Below are 14,383 nucleotides of genomic sequence, written 5' to 3' on the forward strand. Positions count from 1 at the left end.
CACAATAGATACGCAGTCCATCGCCTAAACCATTCAGCCACCTCGTCCTGCGCCCAAGAGGTGGCTGTTTGCAACCAGTGGCCAGAGATCTGCCTGTCTGAGCTTGTTAAAAGATCTGCAAAAGTGCTCATCCGGGATTTCAACCCGGGACCTCTCGCACCCAAAGCGAGAATCATACCCCTAGACCAACGAGCCTTAGACAAGAATAAAATTGTTTTGCTTTCTGCGGCAATTACAATGAGGATATCAATTGTTCTTGTCCATGGTGCTTGGATAGATTGAACCTCATGTGAGTGTTTGTGCTATACTTGTGAGCATAGCAGTCTTCCAAACTGTTGACCAGGCTTCAGTTCAAATCTTTTGTATTTCATCTGCTGTGTCTTTCACATTCTGTCTTCTTAAGCCGCGACAGCAAACTGATGATGAGTGTTGACAAATGAATATTGAGCAAAATGAGGTCAATTAATATTTTAAAAGAGAAAATGAAAAAATAAAACTTAAAAAAGAATGGAGCTCATTTATTTTGAGTCGATTGATGCATCAGTACGTGAATCAAAGTAAACGAACGTAAAAAATACCCATTCAAATCGATCAGTTTTCAACTAGAGAGATTGAAACGCGTCGTATCTGTCTCAAGCCTCCGTAACTGTTTATGTTACAACTCCACATCTGCAATAAATGGTGGTGGAGCTAGAGCGGTGTTTGTCAAACCATGAGACATACCAATAATCGGTATTCTCACAAAAACATCTGTAGCATCTGAACCGTTTGACCTACAACATCGTATGACCACTCCCTGGAAAGGGGAGACCCTCACGAACACGGTGGTGTTCTCAATTTGTCTCTACGTCCCCCACAAGTGTCAGGGGACTCGTCTGAAGTCGGAACCCTCTATGTGCAAACATCTGTTTGTAGAATCCAAAATCTTTGGGCTACAAACTAATGTGACCCCACTTGTCACAATGTTCTCCGTTTTGCCCTACGTTTTCCACAAGTGTCACGGGACTAATCTGAAGGTAACAGGTACTGATTAAAATGATAGATTTTTTAACCAGGGACCTCTCGCACCCTAAGCCATAATAGTACAACTATACCAACGATCCGTTTGGTCAAAGAATTTTCACTTTCCACAAAAATGACGGTCAGGATATGAATCGATGTCTCCATGTTGCTTACGAGCTTCACATAGCATTGGTGGTATAGTGGTGAGCATAGCTGCCTTCCAAGCAGTTGACCAGGGTTCGATTCCCAGCCAATGCAGAGCATGAGATATTCACTAGGTTTAGGGGCTGGGTGTCATTTCAAGTGTATTACATTGGAATCAATGTCCTTGTTAGTGGAAGTCAGATTTGCTCTTAGTTTTTGCAGGTTTTCTAAATGAAGTGCGATATTGAGCCAACTAGTGAATATCACAATAGATACGCAGTCCATCGCCTAAACCATTCAGCCACCTCGTCCTGCGCCCAAGAGGTGGCTGTTTGCAACCAGTGGCCAGAGATCTGCCTGTCTGAGCTTGTTAAAAGATCTGCAAAAGGGCTCATCCGGGATTTGAAGCCGGGACCTCTCACACCCAAAGCGAGAATCATACCCCTAGACCAACGAGCCTTAGACAAGAATAAAATTGTTTTGCTTTCTGCGGCAATTACAATGAGGATATCAATTGTTCTTGTCCATGGTGCTTGGATAGATTGAACCTCATGTGAGTGTTTGTGCTATACTTGTGAGCATAGCAGTCTTCCAAACTGTTGACCAGGCTTCAGTTCAAATCTTTTGTATTTCATCTGCTGTGTCTTTCACATTCTGTCTTCTTAAGCCGCGACAGCAAACTGATGATGAGTGTTGACAAATGAATATTGAGCAAAATGAGGTCAATTAATATTTTAAAAGAGAAAATGAAAAAATAAAACTTAAAAAAGAATGGAGCTCATTTATTTTGAGTCGATTGATGCATCAGTACGTGAATCAAAGTAAACGAACGTAAAAAATACCCATTCAAATCGATCAGTTTTCAACTAGAGAGATTGAAACGCGTCGTATCTGTCTCAAGCCTCCGTAACTGTTTATGTTACAACTCCACATCTGCAATAAATGGTGGTGGAGCTAGAGCGGTGTTTGTCAAACCATGAGACATACCAATAATCGGTATTCTCACAAAAACATCTGTAGCATCTGAACCGTTTGACCTACAACATCGTATGACCACTCCCTGGAAAGGGGAGACCCTCGCGAACACGGTGGTGTTCTCAATTTGTCCCTACGCCCCCCACAAGTGTCAGGGGACTCGTCTGAAGTCGAAACCCTCTATGTGCAAACATCTGTTTGTAGAATCCAAAATCTTTGGGCTACAAACTAATGTGACCCCACTTGTCACAATGTTCTCCGTTTTGCCCTACGTTTTCCACAAGTGTCACGGGACTAATCTGAAGGTAACAGGTACTGATTAAAATGATAGATTTTTTAACCAGGGACCTCTCGCACCCTAAGCCATAATAGTACAACTATACCAACGATCCGTTTGGTCAAAGAATTTTCACTTTCCACAAAAATGACTGTCAGGATATGAATCGATGTCTCCATGTTGCTTAAGAGCTTCACATAGCATTGGTGGTATAGTGGTGAGCATAGCTGCCTTCCAAGCCGTTGACCAGGGTTCGATTCCCAGCCAATGCAGAGCATGAGATATTCACTAGGTTTAGGGGCTGGGTGTCATTTCAAGTGTATTACATTGCAATCAGTGTCCTTGTTAGTGAAGTCAGATTTGCTCTTATTTTTTGCAGGTTTTCTAAATGAAGTGCGATATTGAGCCAACTAGTGAATATCACAATAGATACGCAGTCCATCGCCTAAACCATTCAGCCACCTCGTCCTGCGCCCAAGAGGTGGCTGTTTGCAACCAGTGGCCAGAGATCTGCCTGTCTGAGCTTGTTAAAAGATCTGAAAAAGGGCTCATCCGGGATTTGAATCCGGGACCTCTCGCATCCAAAGCGAGAATCATACCCCTAGACCAACGAGCCTTAGACAAGAATAAAATTGTTTTGCTTTCTGCGGCAATTACAATGAGGATATCAATTGTTCTTGTCCATGGTGCTTGGATAGATTGAACCTCATGTGAGTGTTTGTGCTATACTTGTGAGCATAGCAGTCTTCCAAACTGTTGACCAGGCTTCAGTTCAAATCTTTTGTATTTCATCTGCTGTGTCTTTCACATTCTGTCTTCTTAAGCCGCGACAGCAAACTGATGATGAGTGTTGACAAATGAATATTGAGCAAAATGAGGTCAATTAATATTTTAAAAGAGAAAATGAAAAAATAAAACTTAAAAAAGAATGGAGCTCATTTATTTTGAGTCGATTGATGCATCAGTACGTGAATCAAAGTAAACGAACGTAAAAAATACCCATTCAAATCGATCAGTTTTCAACTAGAGAGATTGAAACGCGTCGTATCTGTCTCAAGCCTCCGTAACTGTTTATGTTACAACTCCACATCTGCAATAAATGGTGGTGGAGCTAGAGCGGTGTTTGTCAAACCATGAGACATACCAATAATCGGTATTCTCACAAAAACATCTGTAGCATCTGAACCGTTTGACCTACAACATCGTATGACCACTCCCTGGAAAGGGGAGACCCTCGCGAACACGGTGGTGTTCTCAATTTGTCTCTACGCCCCCCACAAGTGTCAGGGGACTCGTCTGAAGTCGAAACCCTCTATGTGCAAACATCTGTTTGTAGAATCCAAAATCTTTGGGCTACAAACTAATGTGACCCCACTTGTCACAATGTTCTCCGTTTTGCCCTACGTTTTCCACAAGTGTCACGGGACTAATCTGAAGGTAACAGGTACTGATTAAAATGATAGATTTTTTAACCAGGGACCTCTCGCACCCTAAGCCATAATAGTACAACTATACCAACGATCCGTTTGGTCAAAGAATTTTCACTTTCCACAAAAATGACGGTCAGGATATGAATCGATGTCTCCATGTTGCTTAAGAGCTTCACATAGCATTGGTGGTATAGTGGTGAGCATAGCTGCCTTCCAAGCCGTTGACCAGGGTTCGATTCCCAGCCAATGCAGAGCATGAGATATTCACTAGGTTTAGGGGCTGGGTGTCATTTCAAGTGTATTACATTGGAATCAATGTCCTTGTTAGTGGAAGTCAGATTTGCTCTTAGTTTTTGCAGGTTTTCTAAATGAAGTGCGATATTGAGCCAACTAGTGAATATCACAATAGATACGCAGTCCATCGCCTAAACCATTCAGCCACCTCGTCCTGCGCCCAAGAGGTGGCTGTTTGCAACCAGTGGCCAGAGATCTGCCTGTCTGAGCTTGTTAAAAGATCTGAAAAAGGGCTCATCCGGGATTTGAACCCGGGACCTCTCGCATCCAAAGCGAGAATCATACCCCTAGACCAACGAGCCTTAGACAAGAATAAAATTGTTTTGCTTTCTGCGGCAATTACAATGAGGATATCAATTGTTCTTGTCCATGGTGCTTGGATAGATTGAACCTCATGTGAGTGTTTGTGCTATACTTGTGAGCATAGCAGTCTTCCAAACTGTTGACCAGGCTTCAGTTCAAATCTTTTGTATTTCATCTGCTGTGTCTTTCACATTCTGTCTTCTTAAGCCGCGACAGCAAACTGATGATGAGTGTTGACAAATGAATATTGAGCAAAATGAGGTCAATTAATATTTTAAAAGAGAAAATGAAAAAATAAAACTTAAAAAAGAATGGAGCTCATTTATTTTGAGTCGATTGATGCATCAGTACGTGAATCAAAGTAAACGAACGTAAAAAATACCCATTCAAATCGATCAGTTTTCAACTAGAGAGATTGAAACGCGTCGTATCTGTCTCAAGCCTCCGTAACTGTTTATGTTACAACTCCACATCTGCAATAAATGGTGGTGGAGCTAGAGCGGTGTTTGTCAAACCATGAGACATACCAATAATCGGTATTCTCACAAAAACATCTGTAGCATCTGAACCGTTTGACCTACAACATCGTATGACCACTCCCTGGAAAGGGGAGACCCTCGCGAACACGGTGGTGTTCTCAATTTGTCTCTACGCCCCCCACAAGTGTCAGGGGACTCGTCTGAAGTCGAAACCCTCTATGTGCAAACATCTGTTTGTAGAATCCAAAATCTTTGGGCTACAAACTAATGTGACCCCACTTGTCACAATGTTCTCCGTTTTGCCCTACGTTTTCCACAAGTGTCACGGGACTAATCTGAAGGTAACAGGTACTGATTAAAATGATAGATTTTTTAACCAGGGACCTCTCGCACCCTAAGCCATAATAGTACAACTATACCAACGATCCGTTTGGTCAAAGAATTTTCACTTTCCACAAAAATGACTGTCAGGATATGAATCGATGTCTCCATGTTGCTTAAAAGCTTCACATAGCATTGGTGGTATAGTGGTGAGCATAGCTGCCTTCCAAGCAGTTGACCAGGGTTCGATTCCCAGCCAATGCAGAGCATGAGATATTCACTAGTTTTAGGGGCTGGGTGTCATTTCAAGTGTATTACATTGCAATCAGTGTCCTTGTTAGTGGAAGTCAGTTTTGCTCTTAGTTTTTGCAGGTTTTCTAAATGAAGTGCGATATTGAGCCAACTAGTGAATATCACAATAGATACGCAGTCCATCGCCTAAACCATTCAGCCACCTCGTCCTGCGCCCAAGAGGTGGCTGTTTGCAACCAGTGGCCAGAGATCTGCCTGTCTGAGCTTGTTAAAAGATCTGAAAAAGGGCTCATCCGGGATTTGAACCCGGGACCTCTCGCACCCAAAGCGAGAATCATACCCCTAGACCAACGAGCCTTAGACAAGAATAAAATTGTTTTGCTTTCTGCGGCAATTACAATGAGGATATCAATTGTTCTTGTCCATGGTGCTTGGATAGATTGAACCTCATGTGAGTGTTTGTGCTATACTTGTGAGCATAGCAGTCTTCCAAACTGTTGACCAGGCTTCAGTTCAAATCTTCTGTATTTCATCTGCTGTGTCTTTCACATTCTGTCTTCTTAAGCCGCGACAGCAAACTGATGATGAGTGTTGACAAATGAATATTGAGCAAAATGAGGTCAATTAATATTTTAAAAGAGAAAATGAAAAAATAAAACTTAAAAAAGAATGGAGCTCATTTATTTTGAGTCGATTGATGCATCAGTACGTGAATCAAAGTAAACGAACGTAAAAAATACCCATTCAAATCGATCAGTTTTCAACTAGAGAGATTGAAACGTGTCGTATCTGTCTCAAGCCTCCGTAACTGTTTATGTTACAACTCCACATCTGCAATAAATGGTGGTGGAGCTAGAGCGGTGTTTGTCAAACCATGAGACATACCAATAATCGGTATTCTCACAAAAACATCTGTAGCATCTGAACCGTTTGACCTACAACATCGTATGACCACTCCCTGGAAAGGGGAGACCCTCGCGAACACGGTGGTGTTCTCAATTTGTCTCTACGCCCCCCACAAGTGTCAGGGGACTCGTCTGAAGTCGAAACCCTCTATGTGCAAACATCTGTTTGTAAAATCCAAAATCTTTGGGCTACAAACTAATGTGACCCCACTTGTCACAATGTTCTCCGTTTTGCCCTACGTTTTCCACAAGTGTCACGGGACTAATCTGAAGGTAACAGGTACTGATTAAAATGATAGATTTTTTAACCAGGGACCTCTCGCACCCTAAGCCATAATAGTACAACTATACCAACGATCCGTTTGGTCAAAGAATTTTCACTTTCCACAAAAATGACTGTCAGGATATGAATCGATGTCTCCATGTTGCTTAAGAGCTTCACATAGCATTGGTGGTATAGTGGTGAGCATAGCTGCCTTCCAAGCAGTTGACCAGGGTTCGATTCCCAGCCAATGCAGAGCATGAGATATTCACTAGTTTTAGGGGCTGGGTGTCATTTCAAGTGTATTACATTGCAATCAGTGTCCTTGTTAGTGGAAGTCAGATTTGCTCTTAGTTTTTGCAGGTTTTCTAAATGAAGTGCGATATTGAGCCAACTAGTGAATATCACAATAGATACGCAGTCCATCGCCTAAACCATTCAGCCACCTCGTCCTGCGCCCAAGAGGTGGCTGTTTGCAACCAGTGGCCAGAGATCTGCCTGTCTGAGCTTGTTAAAAGATCTGAAAAAGGGCTCATCCGGGATTTGAACCCGGGACCTCTCGCACCCAAAGCGAGAATCATACCCCTAGACCAACGAGCCTTAGACAAGAATAAAATTGTTTTGCTTTCTGCGGCAATTACAATGAGGATATCAATTGTTCTTGTCCATGGTGCTTGGATAGATTGAACCTCATGTGAGTGTTTGTGCTATACTTGTGAGCATAGCAGTCTTCCAAACTGTTGACCAGGCTTCAGTTCAAATCTTCTGTATTTCATCTGCTGTGTCTTTCACATTCTGTCTTCTTAAGCCGCGACAGCAAACTGATGATGAGTGTTGACAAATGAATATTGAGCAAAATGAGGTCAATTAATATTTTAAAAGAGAAAATGAAAAAATAAAACTTAAAAAAGAATGGAGCTCATTTATTTTGAGTCGATTGATGCATCAGTACGTGAATCAAAGTAAACGAACGTAAAAAATACCCATTCAAATCGATCAGTTTTCAACTAGAGAGATTGAAACGCGTCGTATCTGTCTCAAGCCTCCGTAACTGTTTATGTTACAACTCCACATCTGCAATAAATGGTGGTGGAGCTAGAGCGGTGTTTGTCAAACCATGAGACATACCAATAATCGGTATTCTCACAAAAACATCTGTAGCATCTGAACCGTTTGACCTACAACATCGTATGACCACTCCCTGGAAAGGGGAGACCCTCGCGAACACGGTGGTGTTCTCAATTTGTCTCTACGCCCCCCACAAGTGTCAGGGGACTCGTCTGAAGTCGAAACCCTCTATGTGCAAACATCTGTTTGTAGAATCCAAAATCTTTGGGCTACAAACTAATGTGACCCCACTTGTCACAATGTTCTCCGTTTTGCCCTACGTTTTCCACAAGTGTCACGGGACTAATCTGAAGGTAACAGGTACTGATTAAAATGATAGATTTTTTAACCAGGGACCTCTCGCACCCTAAGCCATAATAGTACAACTATACCAACGATCCGTTTGGTCAAAGAATTTTCACTTTCCACAAAAATGACGGTCAGGATATGAATCGATGTCTCCATGTTGCTTAAGGGCTTCACATAGCATTGGTGGTATAGTGGTGAGCATAGCTGCCTTCCAAGCCGTTGACCAGGGTTCGATTCCCAGCCAATGCAGAGCATGAGATATTCACTAGGTTTAGGGGCTGGGTGTCATTTCAAGTGTATTACATTGGAATCAATGTCCTTGTTAGTGGAAGTCAGATTTGCTCTTAGTTTTTGCAGGTTTTCTAAATGAAGTGCGATATTGAGCCAACTAGTGAATATCACAATAGATACGCAGTCCATCGCCTAAACCATTCAGCCACCTCGTCCTGCGCCCAAGAGGTGGCTGTTTGCAACCAGTGGCCAGAGATCTGCCTGTCTGAGCTTGTTAAAAGATCTGAAAAAGGGCTCATCCGGGATTTGAACCCGGGACCTCTCACACCCAAAGCGAGAATCATACCCCTAGACCAACGAGCCTTAGACAAGAATAAAATTGTTTTGCTTTCTGCGGCAATTACAATGAGGATATCAATTGTTCTTGTCCATGGTGCTTGGATAGATTGAACCTCATGTGAGTGTTTGTGCTATACTTGTGAGCATAGCAGTCTTCCAAACTGTTGACCAGGCTTCAGTTCAAATCTTTTGTATTTCATCTGCTGTGTCTTTCACATTCTGTCTTCTTAAGCCGCGACAGCAAACTGATGATGAGTGTTGACAAATGAATATTGAGCAAAATGAGGTCAATTAATATTTTAAAAGAGAAAATGAAAAAATAAAACTTAAAAAAGAATGGAGCTCATTTATTTTGAGTCGATTGATGCATCAGTACGTGAATCAAAGTAAACGAACGTAAAAAATACCCATTCAAATCGATCAGTTTTCAACTAGAGAGATTGAAACGCGTCGTATCTGTCTCAAGCCTCCGTAACTGTTTATGTTACAACTCCACATCTGCAATAAATGGTGGTGGAGCTAGAGCGGTGTTTGTCAAACCATGAGACATACCAATAATCGGTATTCTCACAAAAACATCTGTAGCATCTGAACCGTTTGACCTACAACATCGTATGACCACTCCCTGGAAAGGGGAGACCCTCGCGAACACGGTGGTGTTCTCAATTTGTCCCTACGCCCCCCACAAGTGTCAGGGGACTCGTCTGAAGTCGAAACCCTCTATGTGCAAACATCTGTTTGTAGAATCCAAAATCTTTGGGCTACAAACTAATGTGACCCCACTTGTCACAATGTTCTCCGTTTTGCCCTACGTTTTCCACAAGTGTCACGGGACTAATCTGAAGGTAACAGGTACTGATTAAAATGATAGATTTTTTAACCAGGGACCTCTCGCACCCTAAGCCATAATAGTACAACTATACCAACGATCCGTTTGGTCAAAGAATTTTCACTTTCCACAAAAATGACTGTCAGGATATGAATCGATGTCTCCATGTTGCTTAAGAGCTTCACATAGCATTGGTGGTATAGTGGTGAGCATAGCTGCCTTCCAAGCCGTTGACCAGGGTTCGATTCCCAGCCAATGCAGAGCATGAGATATTCACTAGGTTTAGGGGCTGGGTGTCATTTCAAGTGTATTACATTGCAATCAGTGTCCTTGTTAGTGGAAGTCAGATTTGCTCTTATTTTTTGCAGGTTTTCTAAATGAAGTGCGATATTGAGCCAACTAGTGAATATCACAATAGATACGCAGTCCATCGCCTAAACCATTCAGCCACCTCGTCCTGCGCCCAAGAGGTGGCTGTTTGCAACCAGTGGCCAGAGATCTGCCTGTCTGAGCTTGTTAAAAGATCTGAAAAAGGGCTCATCCGGGATTTGAATCCGGGACCTCTCGCACCCAAAGCGAGAATCATACCCCTAGACCAACGAGCCTTAGACAAGAATAAAATTGTTTTGCTTTCTGCGGCAATTACAATGAGGATATCAATTGTTCTTGTCCATGGTGCTTGGATAGATTGAACCTCATGTGAGTGTTTGTGCTATACTTGTGAGCATAGCAGTCTTCCAAACTGTTGACCAGGCTTCAGTTCAAATCTTTTGTATTTCATCTGCTGTGTCTTTCACATTCTGTCTTCTTAAGCCGCGACAGCAAACTGATGATGAGTGTTGACAAATGAATATTGAGCAAAATGAGGTCAATTAATATTTTAAAAGAGAAAATGAAAAAATAAAACTTAAAAAAGAATGGAGCTCATTTATTTTGAGTCGATTGATGCATCAGTACGTGAATCAAAGTAAACGAACGTAAAAAATACCCATTCAAATCGATCAGTTTTCAACTAGAGAGATTGAAACGCGTCGTATCTGTCTCAAGCCTCCGTAACTGTTTATGTTACAACTCCACATCTGCAATAAATGGTGGTGGAGCTAGAGCGGTGTTTGTCAAACCATGAGACATACCAATAATCGGTATTCTCACAAAAACATCTGTAGCATCTGAACCGTTTGACCTACAACATCGTATGACCACTCCCTGGAAAGGGGAGACCCTCGCGAACACGGTGGTGTTCTCAATTTGTCTCTACGCCCCCCACAAGTGTCAGGGGACTCGTCTGAAGTCGAAACCCTCTATGTGCAAACATCTGTTTGTAGAATCCAAAATCTTTGGGCTACAAACTAATGTGACCCCACTTGTCACAATGTTCTCCGTTTTGCCCTACGTTTTCCACAAGTGTCACGGGACTAATCTGAAGGTAACAGGTACTGATTAAAATGATAGATTTTTTAACCAGGGACCTCTCGCACCCTAAGCCATAATAGTACAACTATACCAACGATCCGTTTGGTCAAAGAATTTTCACTTTCCACAAAAATGACGGTCAGGATATGAATCGATGTCTCCATGTTGCTTAAGAGCTTCACATAGCATTGGTGGTATAGTGGTGAGCATAGCTGCCTTCCAAGCCGTTGACCAGGGTTCGATTCCCAGCCAATGCAGAGCATGAGATATTCACTAGGTTTAGGGGCTGGGTGTCATTTCAAGTGTATTACATTGGAATCAATGTCCTTGTTAGTGGAAGTCAGATTTGCTCTTAGTTTTTGCAGGTTTTCTAAATGAAGTGCGATATTGAGCCAACTAGTGAATATCACAATAGATACGCAGTCCATCGCCTAAACCATTCAGCCACCTCGTCCTGCGCCCAAGAGGTGGCTGTTTGCAACCAGTGGCCAGAGATCTGCCTGTCTGAGCTTGTTAAAAGATCTGAAAAAGGGCTCATCCGGGATTTGAACCCGGGACCTCTCGCACCCAAAGCGAGAATCATACCCCTAGACCAACGAGCCTTAGACAAGAATAAAATTGTTTTGCTTTCTGCGGCAATTACAATGAGGATATCAATTGTTCTTGTCCATGGTGCTTGGATAGATTGAACCTCATGTGAGTGTTTGTGCTATACTTGTGAGCATAGCAGTCTTCCAAACTGTTGACCAGGCTTCAGTTCAAATCTTTTGTATTTCATCTGCTGTGTCTTTCACATTCTGTCTTCTTAAGCCGCGACAGCAAACTGATGATGAGTGTTGACAAATGAATATTGAGCAAAATGAGGTCAATTAATATTTTAAAAGAGAAAATGAAAAAATAAAACTTAAAAAAGAATGGAGCTCATTTATTTTGAGTCGATTGATGCATCAGTACGTGAATCAAAGTAAACGAACGTAAAAAATACCCATTCAAATCGATCAGTTTTCAACTAGAGAGATTGAAACGCGTCGTATCTGTCTCAAGCCTCCGTAACTGTTTATGTTACAACTCCACATCTGCAATAAATGGTGGTGGAGCTAGAGCGGTGTTTGTCAAACCATGAGACATACCAATAATCGGTATTCTCACAAAAACATCTGTAGCATCTGAACCGTTTGACCTACAACATCGTATGACCACTCCCTGGAAAGGGGAGACCCTCGCGAACACGGTGGTGTTCTCAATTTGTCTCTACGCCCCCCACAAGTGTCAGGGGACTCGTCTGAAGTCGAAACCCTCTATGTGCAAACATCTGTTTGTAGAATCCAAAATCTTTGGGCTACAAACTAATGTGACCCCACTTGTCACAATGTTCTCCGTTTTGCCCTACGTTTTCCACAAGTGTCACGGGACTAATCTGAAGGTAACAGGTACTGATTAAAATGATAGATTTTTTAACCAGGGACCTCTCGCACCCTAAGCCATAATAGTACAACTATACCAACGATCCGTTTGGTCAAAGAATTTTCACTTTCCACAAAAATGACGGTCAGGATATGAATCGATGTCTCCATGTTGCTTAAGAGCTTCACATAGCATTGGTGGTATAGTGGTGAGCATAGCTGCCTTCCAAGCCGTTGACCAGGGTTCGATTCCCAGCCAATGCAGAGCATGAGATATTCACTAGGTTTAGGGGCTGGGTGTCATTTCAAGTGTATTACATTGGAATCAATGTCCTTGTTAGTGGAAGTCAGATTTGCTCTTAGTTTTTGCAGGTTTTCTAAATGAAGTGCGATATTGAGCCAACTAGTGAATATCACAATAGATACGCAGTCCATCGCCTAAACCATTCAGCCACCTCGTCCTGCGCCCAAGAGGTGGCTGTTTGCAACCAGTGGCCAGAGATCTGCCTGTCTGAGCTTGTTAAAAGATCTGAAAAAGGGCTCATCCGGGATTTGAACCCGGGACCTCTCGCATCCAAAGCGAGAATCATACCCCTAGACCAACGAGCCTTAGACAAGAATAAAATTGTTTTGCTTTCTGCGGCAATTACAATGAGGATATCAATTGTTCTTGTCCATGGTGCTTGGATAGATTGAACCTCATGTGAGTGTTTGTGCTATACTTGTGAGCATAGCAGTCTTCCAAACTGTTGACCAGGCTTCAGTTCAAATCTTTTGTATTTCATCTGCTGTGTCTTTCACATTCTGTCTTCTTAAGCCGCGACAGCAAACTGATGATGAGTGTTGACAAATGAATATTGAGCAAAATGAGGTCAATTAATATTTTAAAAGAGAAAATGAAAAAATAAAACTTAAAAAAGAATGGAGCTCATTTATTTTGAGTCGATTGATGCATCAGTACGTGAATCAAAGTAAACGAACGTAAAAAATACCCATTCAAATCGATCAGTTTTCAACTAGAGAGATTGAAACGCGTCGTATCTGTCTCAAGCCTCCGTAACTGTTTATGTTACAACTCCACATCTGCAATAAATGGTGGTGGAGCTAGAGCGGTGTTTGTCAAACCATGAGACATACCAATAATCGGTATTCTCACAAAAACATCTGTAGCATCTGAACCGTTTGACCTACAACATCGTATGACCACTCCCTGGAAAGGGGAGACCCTCGCGAACACGGTGGTGTTCTCAATTTGTCTCTACGCCCCCCACAAGTGTCAGGGGACTCGTCTGAAGTCGAAACCCTCTATGTGCAAACATCTGTTTGTAGAATCCAAAATCTTTGGGCTACAAACTAATGTGACCCCACTTGTCACAATGTTCTCCGTTTTGCCCTACGTTTTCCACAAGTGTCACGGGACTAATCTGAAGGTAACAGGTACTGATTAAAATGATAGATTTTTTAACCAGGGACCTCTCGCACCCTAAGCCATAATAGTACAACTATACCAACGATCCGTTTGGTCAAAGAATTTTCACTTTCCACAAAAATGACTGTCAGGATATGAATCGATGTCTCCATGTTGCTTAAAAGCTTCACATAGCATTGGTGGTATAGTGGTGAGCATAGCTGCCTTCCAAGCAGTTGACCAGGGTTCGATTCCCAGCCAATGCAGAGCATGAGATATTCACTAGTTTTAGGGGCTGGGTGTCATTTCAAGTGTATTACATTGCAATCAGTGTCCTTGTTAGTGGAAGTCAGATTTGCTCTTAGTTTTTGCAGGTTTTCTAAATGAAGTGCGATATTGAGCCAACTAGTGAATATCACAATAGATACGCAGTCCATCGCCTAAACCATTCAGCCACCTCGTCCTGCGCCCAAGAGGTGGCTGTTTGCAACCAGTGGCCAGAGATCTGCCTGTCTGAGCTTGTTAAAAGATCTGAAAAAGGGCTCATCCGGGATTTGAACCCGGGACCTCTCGCACCCAAAGCGAGAATCATACCCCTAGACCAACGAGCCTTAGACAAGAATAAAATTGTTTTGCTTTCTGCGGCAATTACAATGAGGATATCAATTGTTCTTGTCCATGGTGCTTGGATAGATTGAAC

General features: G+C 42.3%; 7 non-coding genes across 7 annotated transcripts; all 7 read right to left on the reverse strand.

Moving 5' to 3' along the window:
• Nucleotides 1-4,352: 4,352 nt before the first annotated feature.
• On the reverse strand, nucleotides 4,353-4,424 carry trnap-ugg (transfer RNA proline (anticodon UGG)). The gene has a single exon. It is a non-coding gene; the product is annotated as a tRNA-Pro (tRNA).
• A 1,338-nt stretch (nucleotides 4,425-5,762) lies between these two features.
• trnap-ugg (transfer RNA proline (anticodon UGG)) lies at nucleotides 5,763-5,834 on the reverse strand. Its single transcript has one exon. It is a non-coding gene; the product is annotated as a tRNA-Pro (tRNA).
• Nucleotides 5,835-7,172: 1,338 nt separating this feature from the next.
• On the reverse strand, nucleotides 7,173-7,244 carry trnap-ugg (transfer RNA proline (anticodon UGG)). Its single transcript has one exon. It is a non-coding gene; the product is annotated as a tRNA-Pro (tRNA).
• A 1,338-nt stretch (nucleotides 7,245-8,582) lies between these two features.
• On the reverse strand, nucleotides 8,583-8,654 carry trnap-ugg (transfer RNA proline (anticodon UGG)). The gene has a single exon. It is a non-coding gene; the product is annotated as a tRNA-Pro (tRNA).
• A 2,748-nt stretch (nucleotides 8,655-11,402) lies between these two features.
• Nucleotides 11,403-11,474, reverse strand: trnap-ugg (transfer RNA proline (anticodon UGG)). The gene has a single exon. It is a non-coding gene; the product is annotated as a tRNA-Pro (tRNA).
• A 1,338-nt stretch (nucleotides 11,475-12,812) lies between these two features.
• On the reverse strand, nucleotides 12,813-12,884 carry trnap-ugg (transfer RNA proline (anticodon UGG)). The gene has a single exon. It is a non-coding gene; the product is annotated as a tRNA-Pro (tRNA).
• Nucleotides 12,885-14,222: 1,338 nt separating this feature from the next.
• On the reverse strand, nucleotides 14,223-14,294 carry trnap-ugg (transfer RNA proline (anticodon UGG)). Its single transcript has one exon. It is a non-coding gene; the product is annotated as a tRNA-Pro (tRNA).
• Nucleotides 14,295-14,383: the final 89 nt, after the last annotated feature.

This window comes from Salmo salar, unplaced genomic scaffold, assembly GCF_965601325.2.
Source record: "Salmo salar unplaced genomic scaffold, fSalSal1 ptg000588l, whole genome shotgun sequence".
NCBI lineage: Eukaryota > Metazoa > Chordata > Actinopteri > Salmoniformes > Salmonidae > Salmo > Salmo salar.